Below are 19,106 nucleotides of genomic sequence, written 5' to 3'. Positions count from 1 at the left end.
TAAGAAAAGGCAGTGATTCCATAGAAAAATAGACGAATCCTGGAGATACCATGTCCTGTGTGAGGGCTGGCTCTTCATTAGTGCCATGGTAGAACTCAGTAGTATTATCAAAGCAGAATATGTCCATGATATTAATGGAGCATGATTGGCTGCTCAGTGATGGAATAATTCATAGACACTAACAAGGCCTTGGTTGAGCTGTGTTCTCCTTCTTAAAGGTAGGCAGGGCTGTTGTTTTGGGGTTCAGGACTGGCCCTTATGAAGGCTCAAGGGTTACATTGGCCCTTTGAGGTGTGTGACAATGAGAGCACTGCCTCTTCCTGACAGGCCCTGTGCTGTGCCTCTGTTAGGAAACACATCTCACAGGTCTACCAAAAAGCCCACTGTGCCTGGAAATATCAGACAATGGCAAATGGAATTAATAGAATCTGACATATTTTTTACTTTAGCAGCATTTCTTTCCTTGCTTAAATATATTTTTCTGCCTCTTATCAACAGATTCCTTGATCTTTTCAGAAACAGAAAATTTGCAAAAAAACACCCATATATGTATCTGCTTATATAGGGGGCAAAGCTGGAGGTTGTTTTCTTTTTTCCTTTCTGTGTTAAAAAAAAAAAACAACCAACAAACATACAACACAAAACATCAGTCAGCAGCCTGAAGCACCACTGGCAGAGCTAAGAATGTGGTTCTCTGATAAAAGAAGCCGGGTTGTCTTTGACTATCCACTTGAACACGCAGACGTAGTTGCAAGCCCAAACTAGAATTCTTGCCCAAATTTTGGGAGTGTTTGGATTCTGCTTTTTGGTTTGATCTTGTATTTACACAAGAATTAGTAACTAAATTTGTACCTACGTCTGTCTTTTCACGTGAAATTCTTGGGTTGCTTGAAGCTGCAGTTTTGATCTAGTAGCTAGCTGGAACTGTGAAGTGTAGAACTTGTACACGAGAGGCAGTGGTTAGGTTTCTTATTCCAGCAAAATACATGCGTGCTCAGTTGCTGGGTCTGAGATCTCCATTTTGAGAAGCAGGCCCATGCAAAATCTCTTTGCTCAGTTTTCATCCTGGACTGTCTCAGGTAAAACTCCAAATCCCCTGACATCTATTAATGCTTGGCTGTTGGCTTCAAGATGGCTCAGGTTTTTCCTGTCTGGTATTCCCATGTTGCCCAAACAGGTGCTTGTGTGGAAAAGGAGGCAAAGGCTCCCTTTCATGTTTTGTATTCAGTGCATTTCAAGGCGTGTTCTCAGCCTGGATTAAGCAGGTTACAAACTGTTGTACAATGAAGAATGTTTGTAGTACCATGTATGGAGGATCTGTCCCCTCACATGTCCTCTTTTCCATCTCCAGCAGCCCCTTGCAACACGAGGCTGGATGCCAAGCAACATACACCAGTCAGATCAGACAGGGAATCCTGTAGCAATAGCAGTAGTAGACCAATTATGGTAAGCCTTTAACTAGCTACACAGTGAACATTTTACATTCCTAAATCTGTCTGCCATCATGCAAAATAATCTGTTTATGTTAGAGAAGACATTGCATTCTGCTCACTCATCCCTTCCCAGGCTTGTCTGCACAGGGCTAGGTTTCCATAACCCATAATGAGGGAAAGGTACAATTGCCAAAACCACTGAACTTGACTTCTTTTTTATTATTTTTGTTTCTGTTTTAGCATTGTCCCAGATGCACTTCACATCCAAAGGGTCAGTTGTTGCTCCTGTAATGAGAAGGTAAAGTGAAAGGTATTGAGCTTGGTTCTTGTCCTGTAGGCACAAGCTCAGTTGCTGGACCATCTTCCCAGTTTATACATCTGCCCTTGAAGTCAGTTTTCTCAGCAGTACTTGGTAGAGTTAAGGCATGCAGACTCCGTAGGCCAGCCTCTAAGCCTGTACTGCTGCTGATTTGTTTATGGGCAACTTTTGTTGGTGTCCATTGCTTTCTGACACAGGAGGTTCCCAAGTCAAAAAAGCCTTCACTTGTCTCCCAGCCTGGTTCAAATGAGACTGTTTTGGTAGGCTCCCATTCAATCTGATGGATGCCTTTTAGCAGGTCAGTTTTAATCATTTCAGTAAACCAATTTTTAAATTTAGCAATAACATTTCACTCGGAAATGACCTACAGAGCTTCAAGCACAGTACCAGAATTCAGGGTCACTGTTTAGTGGGGCTTTATGATTGCTCTAACTGCAATTAGAAATGGCTGAAATTCTGGCTAAAGTGTTGGACTGAGCCCTAAGCGAGGCAGCAAGTTTCAAGAGCTTTCCGAAATAAGATTTAGAGGGTAGGTGTTTGGATGAAACATTGGCTTCAAGAAAAAACTAAGTTTTACTTCCTGATAATTTTCAGTGATAATAAATGCACTGCTTGCTGTCTCCTCTGTGAAGTGCGGTAATGAACGCATGAGTAACTCTAAGCCAGTGACTAGCTCCACTGAAGGGTTAAATTTTTGCGCATTGTTCTCTCTATGCGATTGCCATTCCGGAGCCCAAACCCGCATTCCTCAGCAGCCAAATTTCCCCTGGAAGTCAGTGGGAAGTTTTCAGGTGCATAGCAATGGACTACAAAGCGCAGGGTTTCTGGAGAAACAGGGGACCCACCATTTTCTAACTGAATACTAGTCACCTTAAAAGTGACCTCCGTGCTCTCTCTCAGCCAGAAGCATAGAAAGAAAGCCTTCATTTGTTTTTATCCTCTGCCATGGAGCGGAACAAGCATTGCATACCCATCAAAGAAAACACTTATTTTTTTTCTAACTGAACATGAAACATTTACAGGTTTTTTTGTGCCTTCCTTTCAGCGGGATGCTTATTTATTTTATTAAATGAAGTTAGGCTGTCATAGCTTGATGTTGCATGTGGAATTTTTGGGGAAAAGCACAATTCCCTTATATTTCCTTCTTTCTTTCCTCCCTTGTGATTTCCAGTTTTGCCTTTTCCCGTAACCTCAATTGGGCAGGGTGCCTGTGAACAGCACAGAATACAAGGAAAGGAAGCAGCCCAAGTGTAAGTTTCCTTTGCCTTATGCCCCATATTATTCCTTATTTGTTGTGCTAATTCAGCGGTGTAATTCCCAAATACAGCCTCCTTGAATTGTTTTGGTGAGAACTGCTAACTCAGTGTGGACTATTTATAACAAGCTCTACCGTCTAAAGAGCCAGAATCAGTTGGTATGAGGGCTCCGTGCATTGCTTAATGATAAGACAGATTACTGAAGTCTCACTAATCTGAAAAAAAATATACATATCCTTTCTGCGATGTGATTAAAATTTGTTTCTCAAGCCATAGGGCTGCCCGGGCAGTGAGCAAGTTAAACAACCAGGCCACTTGTCCTTTGTCCTTGGGGCCTTTTGGTGATGATGTGGCAGTGCCCTCTAGTGAAAAATCGTGACAAGTATTTTACAGAGCACAAGGCAGGACTTTGTTCCAGTTTCTGACAGTTCTTTCTTATGGACTCTATTTTGGGACAAAACTGATTTATGTCTAAATATTTCCAAAGCCAGCAGCTAGTGAAGGCATTACGCTATAAAAGCTAATACCTGTTTCCATACTTTACAGAATCAGTGGGTGTTTTGTCACCTTTCAACTACTGTCTTAGCAAATGAGCTGTGGTGAAACATTTCAAAGCAGCAGAATTTTTATTTTTGCTCTGATGCATTACTTGTGCCAGCAGGGTTTTGCATGGATGAAGCCTTACAAAGTTTACAGTTGAAGGCTCTGCCTGGTTCCCAGGAAATGCGGTACTCGCGCTCTCATTAGACTTCCACAGGAGCAGGATTGGGTTCACTGAATAGTCATACAGTATTAAAGGACAAACAGCCAGCGTGAAGTGTTACCAAAACTTTTAGCTTCCTCTGCTCAGGAAAGAGCAGCATTCAGAGATATTTAGAGAATTCAGAAACAACAAACACAAAAACCACCCCCCAAAAGCCCAAAGCTGTATTCTGGTTGTAGAGTATTTTCCAAACGCACACAAGATATGCAGCTTTGTTGCTCTTGAAGAGTATTTTCTCTGTGATCTCCTTCCCATGTGTCTTATTGCTTCCTTATCGTCATAACAATAACATATCAGGCTATGACCAAACCAGTGCTCAGACACTCAGTAGCTTTTTAATATTTTCCATACCAATGAAACAGGGGAACTGTTAATTACCTGTTTTGTAGCTCTTGTTTTTGATGCCTGCTGTTGTGTATGCTACGGATATGGTGCAGTATTTCTACATGCAGTGTGATGTGACTAGATCTACCTTTGCTAACCCTGTGGCCTGTGGTCAGAGCAGTGCTGTTACTGCTAATAGGAGCGAATGGGCAGCACTAGAGCCAAATATGCTTGGCTCTGTACGAATATGAAAAAAGGCAGAACCTGTCAAGACCGTGTCAGAATATCTTGTTCCATTTAAATAACCAAACTTTCTGCATCATAAACAAACAAAAAGGCATCATGCTAACTGATGCATTAAAGAGGTCAGATTCTGTATTCCTTCTGTGGTGGGGAGGGGGGCAAAAGGGGAAGTGATGCTATTGACCTATATAAGTGCTATTCAAAGTGAGCAAAAGTTAGCCTAAGAAAAGCTGAAATGTTCTGCGTGATCCTCTTCACATGGAAAGGTCAGGAGGTGGGGAGAGAAAATCAGGAGAAAAAGATGTGATTAAAATGAGGTTTTATTTTTGTTTCAGGTTAGGGGTGTGGGAGCTGATTGAACATTTTAGACATGAGAGCAGAGTAAGAGACATATCCCTCAGTGCCAGGGTTATCCGTGTAACCCGAAGACTCTTTCTTATTTAAAAAGCTATTGCTTGTGATCTTTTCCAAAGAGGAAATCAATAAATGTCCACGAAAGTTGCTCTTTTGGTCGAAATGATAAATGAACATCGAAGTGCTATAAATTGGTAGCAACCAGTGTAGCGATCCTGGAATTCAGTAAGAAAGCCAGTAAGAGCAAAGCGATGCTGATTTCTCACCAACTCTGCAACCGTTGCTGACATTCCTGGAAATTGCCCAAATATTTGGTATGGAACTTCTAAAATTGTTTTTCTTTGCTTTGTGTTTCCTTTGAACTAAACTTAAAAAAACAAAAACAACCAAAGTCCTCTGGTACTGTCCTTGCCTAGCTGATATCTCCCATGGCCATTGCCAGGTTCACAAATCTACTGCCCAGCACCTGCCAATAGCCCTGGTCCCATCTGCATAGCAAGCTGTCTGTCATACAGAAGCAGGCACCTTCTAGGATAGAGTTAGGAATAGACTGTTGCTCCATGGAACCCAAAGGCTGTGCTTCCAGCAAAGGCAAGAGAAACCACTTCATTTTCCTGTGTGCCACTAACCAATGAAATGAGCACAAACTCTTGTGTTTCCTTGGGTATAATTCCTGTGGGTTGCAATAACATAACTGACTGACTGCTGCTGAAAACACACTGATTTTTATACTGAGGTTGTAGACCCCAAAGTGACATAAGTTGCTCTTTATTCCTTTACTCTTTTAACCTGTTTTTTTTTTTTTTTTCCCCTTTTTTTTTTTTTTTTTTTTTTTAAATGCAATCTGTATATCCAGCCAGGCTTTCATTTAAAATAACCCTCTCATTCAAAACCTCACCTGTAATTTTATCCCAGTGGTAACTCTTACCTGCCATACTAGCCCTAGGCCCTTGTAGCACTTGACATCATCTTTTGGACAGGTTACAGAGGCTATTGAGGCAGTTGTTAGAAGCAGATTTACTCCGTAATGTGGAGCCAACCACAGAAGAAAATTAGTGCATTTATCTGTCAGCATTAGGCTAGATTATCAATCCAGTGCACTAGTCACAGGATCTGGTTTTTCTTTCTCTGGGGAAGTGAAATTGATATACTGGTAGGCAGTAAAGGTGTCAATTATAAACAGGACATTAGCATGAGAAAGTAGGCAAATGACTAGTTTTAGGCAACTGCCCTTTTTCAAGTTTAGGTACAGGCTTGAAAAGTAGATTTTCCTTCCCCATAAATAGACTTCTAAAAAGAAAGTGAAAACTCTCTCCTTTGAACCTGTTTGCTGTGCCTTGCCTTCAAAGGAAATGCTTGATTCTGGAAGGGAAAAAAAGGAAGAAAAAGAAAAAGATCCCCCCTAATAAATAAATAACTTGAATAATTAGAAAATCCTGCAAAGATCATGATGTGTTACCAGTATCCAAAGGTTTGAACAGGCAAGCCTGTATGTGTCACTGAGTGAATAATTGACTGTAAATTATTTGCTGTGAAAATTAGCTTTCCTGTTCACACTTAGGCCATGAGCAGGTTGGCAGTTTGCAGCCTTTCCAGCCAGTAAGGCTGCAGTAGCACTCAGGCATCCCCCCAGATCGCTGTCATGGTTGGTACTGAACAAATTCTCTTCTTTCAGTAATCCTTCCAGTACATATTCATGCAAGTGCCAAGCAGGGTGCCCTCTTAATTCTTTGGGTGGCTTATAAAGACTTTTTTCCAAGGAACAGCAGGCTGACCTTGATAATTACTGTGGTTTTGGTGTTGTGTTGTGGGGTGGTTTTTTTTTTTGTTTTTTTTTTTGCCATACCTGCATAGGATTGTGTTAATAAGCCCAGCCAACCCATTGCTATTCCTGTTATCCACCTGCACATAAGTATGCCTCATAACAAATAAGACTGTTGCTCCCTGCAATTACATTCCATTATATATGGATGAATATGAACTGTATGAGCATGGATTTTACATTAACATATAACAAATAATGATCTTTTGTCCCTAAAAAGGGTCCCCAAGCCCTTTTAGGGTTCTGGATTATCATATATAGGATGTGATTTTGTTTTTGTAGCCTTTGGCAGAGTGACTACCTACAAGGGCCACCAAGCAGCAATGCTGCTGAAAAGTCAGGTGGTTACCTTGAATTGAGAGGGGCTGCAAGAATCAGCTGCTGTTGGAAGCTACGACAGACCCTTGTACAAGCAAGTGTGCCCTGATGCCTCCTTTCCCTTGTGCAGAGCGCTACAGAAGGAATAGATGTTGTCTTACCCAGGCAGGATGGTGTTGCAGGCCTCCCAGTGTTCCTGGTATGAGAGGAAGAAGGCAGGATTTGTAAACAAGCCTTTGTCTTTCAGAATAGATTTAAGAAAGAACAACAATCCTCAGCACCTGGAAAAAAAAAAAGTGAAGACATTTCAGAGTGTGAGTGCTGAGTGCATAATTTCCATAGAATATCAAAGGCAGCTGAGGTCTTTGCTCACATTGTCTTTTTTCTTGATTTAATTTCATAGGAAAGCTGTAGTTTGCCTTTATATTTCTGTCTTTTCAGTTCGGAAAGGCTGTGTGATGGTGCGGTGGTTCTGACTGAATTGTGAACCTTGAGGAATACTGCTTGTTCTCAGCAGTAAATATATTTTGGGAATATTTTTCCTCTGCTGGCTTACATACTTAAGGAGTTCCTTGTGCAGAACGTTGCAGTCACCATCCATGTAAATCCACAGCAGTACCCCAGTGTGAGGTCAGGATTTACCTCCCAAGAATGTGTAGGTTGTGTCTTTCTCCTTCAACGATGCCACTAAGATGTATTTTCAAGTCCCATGTTCCACTGCTGTCCTGATAGAGAAGAGAGCAGAATGCCGGTGTGCTTTCAGGGGGAATGCTTGCTCTGCACAGCCGTGTGCCCGCTGTATGGGCTGCTGTGTGCTGGCCACCTGCACTCTGCCTTCCCAGCAATTAAATGAGAACTGCTGGTAAATTGCCTCTGGTGCACAGTCAGAGTTTTCCACCCCACTGCTGTCTGCAGGTATTGTTTTATGGGTGGATCATCTTTTTCCCTCTGCACCAGAAGGTGACTTGGGCTATGTATGGAGAAGCACAGGTCAGTACTGCTCCACCTGGAGCTGTAATTTCTGCTTTTGGGTCTGTTCAGTGTGTCCTAAAATTGGCACTGTTGGAGGATTAATAGAAAGATGGAACTGACTCCCCATCCAAGGCAGATTCCTTGGCCCGCAGCAACTTGCTGTCCCTGAGCATCTTGCTTCAGCGGAGGTTTTCTGTGCATCCTTGTTATGATCCTATTATGAAGGCTCTTCCAGTTCAGATATCTCTGAACTGCCCCTGCAGAGATAAAGCTGTTGGTACTGGGAAATATCTGGAGACAAACACTGAGTCTTTATATATTTCTGTTGTGAAATTCCCTTTCTCTGTTATCCCATTCCTGAGCTCAGGAGCAATCTGTGTATGTGGTAGGGCAGAGGCAGAGATTCAAACTCTTATTTTCAGGATCTCAGGGTACGTTCTGGATGTCAGCAGGCTCCAAAAGATCATCAGGGACCTCTTAAGGTTCATTTCTGTGCAAGGAATGGTATTCAGTGCTACCACGGTTTTCTGAGACCTTCAGTTGGAAGTGGTGGTGTTTGGAAGGATGGGTTATCTCTGCTGTCGAAATTATCCTAGACAGATGGATTTGATGGAAAGCCATGGCAAATGAAAGACTGCAGCTGGTAAAGGGTAACAAGATCCCTTCGTCTTGCCTAATACAGCTACAGTAAAACATAGGAAGGGAAGCTCTCTGGATTGGGGACAGGGGGTCTTGTCTGTGTAGAGCTGTCTGTGAGGAAATGTTTCCATCTTGTTGCCCAGGGTTTTTTGGATTATTTGCTTTTGTTTTGAATGCGAGAAAGGAAACCCAATGGAAACAGCTTGAGAAAAATCTGTTCACAGATCTTAGTTTCTCTCTCACCTGGTGAATCTGCCCAGCATCTTTCATTGCCACAGCAGCAAAATGATGGTTGGATAGCAAAGAAAGGGTTGTGACAGCTTTACCCTCATCAGTAATGATCAGCCAGCAAATAGAGTTGGTCCAAACTCTTCGTGTAAAATTACTGCATTTTTATTGTCCTGCATTATGCTCCTCTTAGGTAACAAATACACATACTTCACAGCATCATTAGGTAGGGAGCAAAACCAGAGAGATTCTGTGCTGTCTTTTCCTCGGTAGATAATTCAAGATGACTGGTGAAATCAAGAGCCTGGGGACTCTTGCTGCAGTACAGAATTGCATTGCAGTGAGTCACTGCCATCCATTGATCTGTGTGCCTCAATTTCATACAATTCTGGAAGTATTCTTTAATTTGTTTTTACTTGTTTTTCTTCATCAGGCAGTGAAAAGCAAGCTAGATCTGTACCAGGAATAGAGTCAGGGAATTCTCATCCAATTTGGCAAATTCTTTGCACACTCCCTCCTAAATGAAGCTATTTCCATTAGAAAGGACTACTTGTGTGCGTAAGCTTTGCTCAAATGTAGTACCAGCATTCATCATTTGAATCTATAAATCTGAGAAAGAAAAATTTCAAAATTAAGCTGAAAAACTTCAGCCTGTAGCTGCAAAATTGTCTGTTGAATGCTAAGCATAAATTTAAGAGATTGATTATAATGTGATTGCGTAGGGCAGATCTGGTGACCTTGAATTTTAAGGCATGGGTGAATTAGTAAGGTTAGGAAATAACATAAAAAGTAGGCAGAGCTTTAAGATACTAAATTATCTTTATTGAGGATGTTATGAGCTTCTGTTTTATCTTCTGATGGGCCACTTGTGGTTTTAAGTCCTCCATTGGACTCTTGCAAATTTGATTGCTACAGCTAAGTTAGCAAAAATGTTTTCCATTCTTAGGGTTGGAGCAGGATCAGGCTACTAAAGATTGAAGTTTCTTCTGCATCCAGCTTTCTAGTTGGAAAAAAAGTAACACAGAAGATTGCATATTTATTAACATGTTTTTCTCCCTCTCGTTCAACTTGTATTTTATATAGCAGACATGGTAGGACAGGTCATTGGTCTTCAGTTACAACAGAGAAAGGAGAGAAATGTGTCACAGCAGAAGAGCCCTGAAGAGGGCTATCAGGAGGGAGAACATCACTTGTTCCTCTATCCCCCCTGGAGGATTAACCTTATTCTGAATTGAAATACAGGCAGTCATGCCAATGTTAGAGGCTACAGTGTTTTGCTGTATGATATCACACACCAAATGTCTGTAGATGTATAAACAGAGTAAATGTTGACTCAAAGTAGTGAATGGATGAATTTCATTAGTTTCCCTAGTTTTTGCAAAGTTGGTAGTCCTGGTCTTTGTGAGGATTTTGAATTATTTTATTACAAGAGTCTGTGAGCATTGTATCAGATGTAAAACATAGTGAAAGGGCTGATTGCAATAAGATGGTAAGAGAAAATTCAAGAGAAAGGAAGGAAACAGCTTCTCCCGCTTGCTGCATTTTTTTCTTTTTCTTTATTTCATTATTATTATTATTTATTTATTTTTTGCTATTTTTCTTTAGTATAGACGACAGGCAATCATTTACATGAATCTCTCCATTATAGACCAAAATAGCAGTGCAGTTTTCATTAACAAAAAGACTACCTTGTTCTTCTTCGTTTGTGTTGTCAAGATACTTTAGCTGAAACATACAGTGATTTCCAACACTTACCCTAGTTGTCACACTGAGAGCAAAATAATGGCTGACATTAGGAAGATTATTTCTCAGCAATAAAATTACCTTTCACAACATATTTTTATCTAAGTGGAAATGATGGAAAATCATAGATTCTATTTTCAAATTGAGAGAGAGAAAGATGAAAATGAAATCAACAGGATTTCCTTCCAGTCACACAAGAAGAGAATGTAGGCAAGCCTAAGATGCTGCCAAAAATCCAATGGGAGGATGTTCCCAGATCTGTTTTTATTAATTGAGCCAGTTGATTGAGGCAAGTAAAATTGTGTGGAATGTTTTCTGCTCAGTGTAAAATGTGGAGGTTAATTAACTGGGATCCCAATCCTGCTGCCTCTGCTGTCAGCAACATGATTCGTGGATATCATTAAGAGCCAAGACTGAGCTTTTACTCGGATTTGTTAAGGAGTTTGTGAACTTTTTTGATGAATCTGTAGCCAGATTTGACAGAAGTGGGGTCATTTTAAGGTTTTTTCTTTAGAAACCGTGATGTTCCATAAATGTATGATTTCAGTCACAGTCCTGGTGAAACTTGTCTTCTCTGTGCATGGAGTCGAATTTGAATGAAGCTGAGAGCATCTGAAACTATGTGAATCAAAAGAAAAACACTCATGTGATCCCTGCTGAAGTTCAACTGCCAAATTAAGACTGCCTATAAAAATGATTTTCTAAAAGATAAGTGAATGTATGTTGGCTTTATCAATGCGATTGCATCTTCTGTCAGAAGACAGGCATCCAGCAAAATACTGGCTTGGGTAATGTACATTGCATAACTGTAAATGGAAATAACTCAAGTTGAAAGGAAAGGTTTGGTCTCTCCCCATTTGGGCCATGAGTCCATCCAGCCTAAGGCAAAAATGTGGTGAGTTCTTACTTTGCAGAAAATAACCTGAAGACGGTCGGACAGTGCTTTCTGTAAATATTTCCCCCTTGATTTTAGCCCTCCAAAGACCTATTTTTAGATCTCTATTTCCTGCCAGCCCTGCTCTGAGCCATTGTTCCCCTGAGCCGTCGATGGCAAAGCAGCTGGCAGCGAATTGCGGCCGGGTTGGAAGTGCACACAAACACGCTCGTCTACAAAGAGATTTTAGTTCTCATAGTGTTAACTGCCCCTTTCCTGCACTCCTCTCCCCCTGCTGCACCCCCGCCTGCCACAAGCACGACCCAGATCACATTAGAGTCCCAGAGCACAGGGAACGGTTCTCATCTATCCGTCACCAAGGAGGCAGACAGGACAAGGAAACAAGAAGTCATTTGTACCTGATGAGGAGGACACTCCTGGGAAACAAACAGATGAGCCACCACATGAATCCGAGCTATTCTCCGAGGTAAACAGAACTGCATGAGAAACACACAAATTATCAGGGGCATCGTGCTTAACTCCCTCGCTCCAGGCTGCTGCGTGGACCGCAGGCCTGAAATTCTAGATTATCCCAATATCTGATTGTGAGAAAGTTAACCCCCTAAAAGCAGTCAGGGAGAGGGTGGAAATCCCAGAGCCCAGACCACTGGAGGGATATTGTTCACTCCACAGCCCTGGCTCACCTTCAGTTCTGCAAAGCATCACAAATGGTCCTGGGAAGTGGCCCCGTGTTGCTTGTGTAGGGCATGGCCTGCAGCAGCAGCGTGGTTTGTGGCGACAGAGATTTCCCCTTTGGGCCATGCTGCACAGGGTAGCTAGTGGCCATGTAAGCCTTTGTGGTATGTCCACACAGATAGTGCTTCAGGGGTAGCTGAAGATTAGAGTCTGCTTTAATCCAAATGCCTCCTGAATGCTGCCAGGCCTGGGGCATCAACCACCCTACCAGAAAACTGTTCCAGTGTTTGACCACTCTCATGGTAAAGAAAATGAAGTATAGAGAAATTTAATAAGTGATTTCTCTGAACTTATCATAGGAGCCTGTTTGAAAGAGAGGAATTAAACCCAGTTTTTTGAATCTTAGTCCAAACTTTTTAATCACAAGGTCATTCTGAAAGATAGCAGAATAAGAGTTTTAATTTTTTGCTTGATATTTTTGAAAGAGGAGGGTACGAATCCCAGCTGAAGAGACAAACAAGTTTGGTGGTTAAAACAAATTGGAGAAAGAAAAGATACTCTGCTGGATTTGAGTTCAGAAGTCTGGCACGAAGAAGGATCTTGTGATTAAGCATGACTTTGAATGTAGGTCACTTTGGACAGCCAGGTGATTTCTGAACATAACACTTAGCAAAAGTCCCTCTGCTCTTGGTGGATTTAGAGCCGTACAACTCGGAGGAGATAAAGGCTCTAATTTTGACATTTTCTTTCTTATTTTTTTTCTCCAGTGACAAGTATTGTTCCTTTCCTTTTCTTTCTATCTTTTCCCTTTTTCCTTCTTCTTCCATTGTGAAAGTGATTATCCCCTGTGGTGAAGTGATTACAGATAACAAGTGATGCTCTTTGAGTAATAGGCTAGGAATACCTTTTCACACTCATGAATTATAAGATGGAAGGGTTATAGTATGTTGTCATTGTACCTTAACATTTTCACTTATGAATTCCCAGTGAATGCTCCACATTATTTCTAATTTTGCTCTAAAGACTGAAACAGTATAGAAACATATAATTCCATTGAGAAATGCAACAGTATATGTTAAAGAATTAAAAATGCTGATTCAAGAGCTAAAAATTGTGTTGGAGACAGATCTACAATTCTGTGCTATGATATCAACCCATGATGTTTCTGAGAATGAATAAGGGCACTTTGGGCAGGTAGTGAGCCACATGCAGGTGGTTCCCTCTGAGAGTCTGCAGGTGTGACTCTGCTGCCTTAACCTGAATAGATTCTTGAGTAACAGGGAAAAAATTGGCTTTTAATATAAAAACAACTCTGTCAGTGACTATGTTTTCTGTATGAAGCGTTTTGTTAAGCGTCTCCTTTTTACATACTGTGTTACTCCCTGACATAGCAAATACTTCTTGTGATTAAATTTAATGAAAACATATTCTATTAATTACTTCCTATTACTATTAATTATTCTCTGTAATGAACTCCTGAATTTATCCCCATGAATGTCATCAGTGTTGCTTTACTCCAGGCCAGTAAATGCCATTTTGTGTGCATGGCCGAAACTATAAAATTAGTCTTCATAGTGGAAGTGTTAGTATTTTGCTGAACAGAAGCACCTATTGGTTCATTATCAGTTTTGAAGGTGGCTGAAAGAGGAAAATAGAGGATGGAATGGCAGTTTCTGTGCTTGTAGTTTGAGAGTGTTATCATAGCTACAGGAAATAAGGAATCAGTTAAAATGACACTGGAATAGCTATTTTAGACAAAGACTCAGCTCCATAATAAAAAAGCAGCTGCATAAAGTTCTCTGTTCTTGCTTCATCAGGAATAAATGCTCCAGAACTGACTTCTCTTAATCCTGCAATCATGTTTTAGAACCTGTTTCTGCTAGCCAGTGTACCTCCTTGTCATGCTGTTCTACTCTTGGTGTACTTAATGCTATGATTCCCATGGATTTTTCTTTACAAACAATGCTTTCTTCAACATGTTCTCAATGAATTGGAGGTGTGTTTCTAATAGGATGGAGTATTAGTCAGTATGCATGATGGAAACCACCACACAATAGGGGAAAAAGCTGGTTTGTTTAGTCCTCTTTCAGGGTTGTGCATCTCTCTGATGCCACCTTTCCTGTCTGAGTCAGGGTATTGTCTCTTTTGCCTGTAAACTGTAGGGTCAAGTTGAGGTAAAACTCAATGTGAAATGAAAGGGCAGTTGAGCTATGCTGTGGGAACTTCTGTACAGCATCACTGAGAGATCCTGTTTTTCACCCCATTAGATTTTCATAGGTGGCTTCATTAAAAATTGAGCTGCAACCACGTTATAAAACGGAGCGGCAGGCTGCTTGAAACTTATATCAATAATGTATCGCCTCATCTAGTCTGATTTCTTCCAAATGCACCCTTTGTTACTTCTAGAACAAAAGAGAGCACAAGCTCTGTAAAGGGGGAGAAAACCTCCACACTTAGCTAAACAGTGTAAACATGAAGCAGCCTTTTTCCCCACATAGAGCTTTTCAGCTAAGGATTTCCATTCCATGAATACTAGTTTTTGTAGCAGCCAAGATGAACAGTTTCTCAAAGCCCTCATTAACCAACAAGAGACATAGCTGTATTCAAGTATCCTTCTGAAGCACCAGTCATGTCAGTAACGTGACTGACACTTCCTTGGTGTTAGCTCATGCACAAAGCCTGAGCAGTGGTCACGTTCACTGTGCTTGAGATTGCCAGGAAAGAGCATGGATTAGAAGGCACAGTAATTCCTCATGCCCCTCAAAGTACATATAGAAATCCTTACCTGTTTTAATATCCAATTCATTTCAGCCAGCTTAGATACAGGCCTGACACATGGTTTGTTGCCTTCAGGATAATTTGCTCTGCGGAGAAAGCTAAGGCTGTGGGGGCTTCCTTATGCAGCTTGTGTCAGCATACAGTGACTGTGCAAGGGTGAGTGGAGGGCTGTGGGATTCAGGGAAGGAAGAACAATTCAGTGCTTTAGGCATGGCTGTTAATTTTCGAGGGGTAGCACTGCAGCAGTTTTGCCATAACCTCAGGCTTCATGTTGAACTTTTTGTCTGTAATATGGGGCAGTAGCATTTCCCCTTTCCGTGTTCTGTTCACTGCAATCCACTGATCTGACTGGAAACAATCAGAGGACAAAAATATCTTTTTATGGATTTCTTCTGATATGTCTCTGCTGCAATGCATGTTGGTGAACCTGAGCATTACGACATCTCTGTTCTGCAGTCTGCAGAGAATTGGATCTCTTTGAGAAAGTTTTTCTTCATTGCTGGTTGATGTGAGGAGATGTACATTTCTTTGCAAACTGTGCCAGGTTCTCTGCACACTATGAAGTCCTGCAACCAGAGAGCTCTTCATCTTACCTTGTAGCAAAAGCTGGAGCAGATCTAGGAAAGAAGAAATTATTGTCTGTGGAACAGACAGAGCAACAGCTACAAAAATAGCTGCTGGGAGAAAAAGTGGAACCATTTTATAAAATGAAGAGCAAGCCACAAAAAATGTGAAACTGTAGTGTTTAGAATTGATAGTTCTGACAACCCATTCCTGATTACCTGGGTGGGGGAGGAGGGTGGAGGGGTGGTATTTGTACCCTGCTTTTAGGCAGTGGGTTATCTATGTTAGCCACTTTATATCTCCTTTGCAGTCAGAGAAGAGAGGTTTATTTTGGCTCACCAGACAGCAGGACTTGTGCTTTGATGTATTCTGTATCCACTGGCACGCATCATGGCACTATGAATACTTCCCTTGCCTCTTTAGTCTTTTTGTGTCTGTATCACTTTTGCTTGACTTTGTACTTCTGCAATGAGGTGTTTCTGAAGCTGTATGCAATTAATCAGGGAGCTCCCACATGCACCTAGAACAATTTGTCAAAGAGTTGATGCCTAAATCTTCTGAGGTGAGTTCACAGACCAGGCAAGTGAGTGCCAGGTGAATTCTCAAAGGCTGGGTAGGGCAGCCGCATGTTTTCTTTGTTTGGTTCTTTGCTAATTTTCCTTGTCTGTTTGTTTTTCCATTTGGGTTTCCTGTCCTGCTCCTGAGTCACACAGTTATCTTCCCTATTTGTTCTGCTTCTCTTGTTTGCTTCTGCTTGTTGCTTGACAGTGGGTATTGGAAGGCTGTTTGTGATGTATAACCTTGCAACTCTTAATTTCAGAAGGTTTTGTTGTGTAAATGCAATGTTGGAATTCCAACAAACAAGTTGGTAAAATAAACAGATCAGAACCACATTTTTATTTTTTAAAGGAAGCTGGGCTATTCTGTGAATGTATTTAAGGACGTTCTTCAAATAGTTTTCCTCTGTGGGGAAGTGAGTATGAACTACTCTGTTACACCATTAAAAGCTCAGGTATTTGGGTAGGTGTGTTGGAAACTGAATTGTCTGAAGGGTAGCATCTTCGTTACACTGTTAGATTAAGGCTACTAGAAAAGCAATCCATTTAAAGAGGGCTAACACGTGATCTGACCAGACAGATTAGCTAGGAAAAGGGAGGATACAGGTCCTTCACACAGTAATATGGCTGCCTTAATTCTCTCTCTAGTCTTAGACGTGCTGTCAATAGCTAACAATATAAATGGTGAATATGATATTTTATATTCTGAAGAGTTGAATGAGCTGAGAGGAAGCTGGCAGAGTTCTTCTTCACCGTGTAGGTCAGCGCATGTGCACAGAAAAACAGAGGAAATAATATCAATCTGGTTTATAAATTTTAGGTGTTTCATTACAGGATCAAGTTACAGGGTGTTTTACTTTGTTATATCGATGTCTAGGTAAATGTGAGACCACAATTTTAAATCTCACGTGCAGTTTAAAAGGCAATAAGTTGTATCTTGATACTCCGAAGAATTTACATGCTAAATTACAGTCAGTACAGAGGGAAGCACAGTGATGGAAATATGCGTGAAGATGAACTTGAAAACTTTGTGATCTTATTAAATTTCTTATTGCTGCTCAGGGAAAGTGTTTACTTATTTCTCCTATTTTGAAGGAAGAAGTTTGATAATGTGTTAGAGGCTGGAGAGAAAAATATCATGCACTAGCAGTTCCCTATCATCAAAAAACATCACCTAACAAGTTCACTTCTTAAACTAACAGACAGTGAATGCTTCTTTCCTTCAAAGAGGGATTAACAATATAATTTATAAATCTCTTCCAGCACAAACAATATCAAACACAGTGTTTATCTGCATTGAGCCTGACAGCTTTGTAAATGAGTTTCAAAAGCCATTCAGAAGCACTGCAAATACAGATCCTGCAGACGAATCATCAGTTTATTGCTAATGAAACAAATGCCTATCAGCACATTAATCAATCTAATCACAGGGAGAAATCATTCACTTAGGAAGTTGTTCTGTAACTCTATTTGGTCGCCTCGTGCCTGGTTGGCACATGCCTTTGCTGTATCCTCTCAGTTCTCCAGCAGTAGGGGAGCTGGTTAATCAGGAAAGTCAATGCGAAAATTTGATGTGATTGGTTCCCTGAGGAAAAAGGGACAGAATAGCTCTGTGGCTTTAATTTTCTGGAGTGTTGTTTTGTTTTTATATCCCCCTTCCTAGGGGAAGTTACAGGACTGCTGAGAGATGACTCCTCTCAGATTGCAGAGCTGTGATTCTCCTATCAGCTCACCATTTCAGCAGGCAAGAAGTATTCTCACTCAGCACCTTCTTCATGCATCCCCCTTGGGCCACGTAGGGAAGGCTTTGAGCTGTTGGTGATGCTCACAGGACTACAAAATATCTTTCCCTTCAGAGTGATTGCAGACTTAATGAGCACATAGTGAATATCTAATTGCAGAGTGACCGTGTGCAGGACCTGGCAGCCCTCATGTGTGACACCTGTGGTTGGAAACCTCCATTTGCTTTTCTGACATCAGTGCAGGAGAGGTGGTTGCTCCTGTCTTTGGATTGGTATCTGCTTAGTAATGACTTACTGTAATACTGTCAGAGACTATAAGAAGCTGCCCAGATCTTCACAGGGAGCTCAGTGTGATCTCAGAAATGAACCTTTGGTGATGTTCAAAAAGTTCAGTTAACTTTTTAAAAAATTATTTTTCTCTTCCCTGGGTGGAAAGTCAGCCGTGCTTCAGTGTGTGTGAAGTCAATTCTCCTTTAGTTCTAGTGCCTGGGGGTCCTTTTGAAGTAGTAGGGTCTGAGCTTTTGCCAGCTTATGTTTCCGAAATCCTGGGTAGTCTCAGTGTGCAGTGTAGTGATGGCTGTGAAATGCTGGGCGGCTGTGGTTTTATTACAATCTGTCTGATACAACACCTTTGCTACAGTGAGTTGACTGGGGGTGTCCTCTGGGAAATGGCTGAGGAGTCAGTCCAGTCAAGCTGCAAGCTTGTTTCCTCTTTCAGAATCCAAGCAACTGGATTATTTCACCAGGCCAGACCCAAACCTGACTACTTTCGTATTTCTGTATCTATATTAGAAGGAAGCAGCACAACAGTAAGACAAGTTAAATACAAATGGTGGGGAAAAAAGTGTGCTATGAAATGAGTGGGCTATGAAGTCAGTGGTCAACCTCTTGCTCATCTTCACTTGAAGTCAGCTCAGGTAAAACAAAGCAGCCTTTGTGGATGTACCATCTAATAGCAGTTTAATGTTAGCTATGGGATTTCTGCAGTGGTGTCCTGTAATAACACTTTGGGCACAAATTATGTGATCAAAAGGTTTTCCTTGCAAGCTGCTCCTCAACAAATTTGACAAGGCAAAATAATTTGAATTATGTGATCATGGAATTTCTGATCTGATTACAAAATAAACCTTGATGTCTACAAAAATTAATTGATACAAATTGGCTATTAAAACGATAGCATATGGAGTATCAGTTTTGGGGAATTCTGATAATCTTAGTGGTCAAAATGGGCTGATAGAATTTGATCAGGTGTGTAATCAGTTCAGACGTGTTCTGGAATATTTCAGTGAATGGAAGCACACATCTGTATAGGCAGCCATGGATGCAGAGGGATGTCTGCATACTAGTTCTGCACTACCTTTATGAGTGTACATGAGGTTCCTTTAGATAGTTTAACACGTATGGAGGCAGACAGTTGAGCAGCTGTGTCTTCATTCTGGGAAGTCTCTGTCTGAATATGCTTGACAACATATTATGTGTCC

The 19,106-nt window shown here is 41.1% G+C and overlaps 1 long non-coding RNA gene across 1 annotated transcript; it reads left to right on the top strand.

Annotated features, from left to right (window-relative positions):
- Nucleotides 1-1,676: 1,676 nt before the first annotated feature.
- LOC107318137 lies at nucleotides 1,677-5,394 on the top strand. Its single transcript, XR_001557207.2, has 3 exons — nucleotides 1,677-1,731; nucleotides 2,924-3,002; nucleotides 4,674-5,394. It is a non-coding gene; the product is annotated as an uncharacterized LOC107318137 (long non-coding RNA).
- The last annotated feature ends 13,712 nt before the right edge of the window (nucleotides 5,395-19,106 follow it).

This window comes from Coturnix japonica, chromosome 9, assembly GCF_001577835.2.
Source record: "Coturnix japonica isolate 7356 chromosome 9, Coturnix japonica 2.1, whole genome shotgun sequence".
In the NCBI taxonomy this organism is placed as follows: domain Eukaryota; kingdom Metazoa; phylum Chordata; class Aves; order Galliformes; family Phasianidae; genus Coturnix; species Coturnix japonica.
This window is presented reverse-complemented; position numbering and strand designations above follow the sequence as displayed.